The sequence below is a fragment of the Quercus robur genome, chromosome 11, assembly GCF_932294415.1.
Source record: "Quercus robur chromosome 11, dhQueRobu3.1, whole genome shotgun sequence".
In the NCBI taxonomy this organism is placed as follows: Eukaryota; Viridiplantae; Streptophyta; class Magnoliopsida; order Fagales; family Fagaceae; genus Quercus; species Quercus robur.
This window is the reverse complement of record NC_065544.1, coordinates 10,643,105-10,645,638: the sequence shown is the minus strand read 5'-3', so window position 1 is coordinate 10,645,638 and position 2,534 is coordinate 10,643,105.

Sequence of the window (2,534 nt, the reverse complement as noted above, 5' to 3'; positions counted from 1 at the left end):
ATGAACTACTACTTCCTCTCTATCCTCATCCCTTTTCAACTTTCTCATCTTTTACAATCTTTGTTTTTAGATTTTGTTCTCAATATAAAAACTGGTTTGAGTATGGGAAAAAAAAATGTAGTTGTGATTTTATTTGCAATAAAACCAGGTTTGTAGTTATTTATTTATTTATTTTATTTGCATTATATATCCACGTTTAAGGAATCATGATAGAGGATTAGTCTTGCTACAATTTCTATTGTGTGAGTGCAACTCATTTTATGTGGAAGTCTATGTACTGTGAACTTCCAAAGTCAATTTGCTCTTTATTTCGGAACTTAGCACAGGGATAAAATGAAATAATTTCTATGGTAGGTTTAAAGCGGGTTTATTCTATACAATTTTTGTTTCAACCAAAGTTAAATTCTGGTTTCGGTGTTGTTTGTTTGCCTCTTGTAGCTTGGATGGTGGGAAAAATCTAAATTGGGATTAATTCATTGAATAAAAAAGACTAAATCAATTATATGTTATATTGTTCATTGCTACTGTGGGCTCTATAATTTGGTCAACACTTCCTAGCCTAATATACTAAGAATGAAAAAACCACAAAAAAAAAATAAAAATAAAAATAAAAATATGATGATGATGATAATTATTATTCTCACTATAGACTTTTATTGTTGAGGAAGTAAATTGATGCATCCTATTCATACCTTCTTTACTTTATCTTTATGCATTGGTTATCTTAGTAGTTTATAATTTAGACTTAGCTTTTGCAGGATTAGCAACTTGTTGTAAGTTTGGGTTCCTCTTTTCGTGAGGTGGGCAGTGAGTTGCTAAAGGGTGAGTAAAATCTACTTCATAATATTCTACTACTCTATAATTATATGTCAAAATTACTGTTGTGGTGGGTTGTTGATTTGAAGTAAGCAGGTGGCTTGCATGGTGATATAAGGTGGTCTACTTTTCATTATTGGGAGTGTTGATTGTTATTTCTTTAAAATGTGTTCTTAGTTGGCTATAGATTGAATTTTTATTTTGTGTTTGTTTTATGTCTTTCATGGAAAATATGATTTGTAAAAGTGGCCAAAAGGCCATTTGGCAATAATTGAGAAGCATGAGATACATACTTGTGGTTCCAAAATCTATGCCCAAACGGTTGATCTCCTTGTAAGAATTAAAATTTATATATTAGTAACATGCCAAAAAAAATCAAACTTAAATCATTTTGCGTTTTAAAGTAGAAGTAAATGTGTTTCAACACTGTCGCTCTATTTTTTTGAATGTAATGACATTGTTGGAAAAAAAAATAATAATGGAAAACCAGTAGACATGACAAATAATGAATTATTTTTTTTTCTTTTTTTTGTTATGTTGGAAAAATAAGTAAATAATAAGATGCACCATATTTTAGGGTTAATAATATGGTGCTAGACCCCCAAGGACATTAGTTGTGGTTCAATTTGTCAAATCTAATAATTACCAGCTTATGTAAACAAGTTGTTGATCTTTGCATTCAGCAGTCCTATATTTGCTGATTTCCTCAGGCTTAGATCACCATTCTATCACCAAAATGGCATTAGGGTTTTTTAGGCAAACATGCACCATATTTGGCATTAGAAAGTCTAATACATTGGATATGAAAGCTAAACTTTTTGACACTTTTGTGGTGGAATTTTCACATTTTTATTAACATAGAATTGTCAAAATTTGTTAGTAAAATGAGTCACAAACACACACATAAAAAGCCTGTAAATGTGATGTGTGATAAATTATTAATGAGAAGAACCTTGTATCTCACTTTACTCTTGATAGTGTAGTCAAAGATTGTTATATATGTTTTTTGCCTTTACAGCCACTCAGGAATTAGTTTCCTTTTAGCAAAATAAGACAATGGGTTTATTTGAATTTGAGAAAGAAGTAGAAGAGAGAGGAAGGAAGGATGGAGAGACATAAAATATTGTGATTTGTAAGGCATAGTAATTGATTAATACTAAAACTTTTCCTGTGCTAGCAAAACCAAGGCACGCTTGAGCTTCCCTTAAATTAGGTTTGGTTTGCCAAGTGTAGCAAAGAAATCTATATATATACACACACTCACACACATATTCATTGTTCACTCTTTTGTTAAGTCAACTGAATGCTTAGGTTTTGGCTCCTCCTATTATTCAAAACATTGGTTGGGGATCTATTTTTTACATATTTGGCCTTCTTGGACTAGCCTGGTAAGTAGCTCTTCTAAACTTAGAAACCATTCCATTTACCTGCTTCTAATTTAGTGCAAGGAACTTATTAGTTATACATTAAGGAAATAAATATTTGTTCATTTGAAACCAAAAATAAAAAATTTATATTCCTCTGTCTTACTATAACGCACTTGCTTGATTGAATACTTGAATTAGTGTTGTAGGTTTTCTTGAATATGTTGATTTGAAAAGTTGTGACTTTGTACCCTTTTTATTGCCACAAAATATGAAGGTTTTTGGGGTTTCAATTTCTTAAAGAAGGAAATGCTTCATTCACTATTGAACCCATTTCATGTGAGCACTAGATCC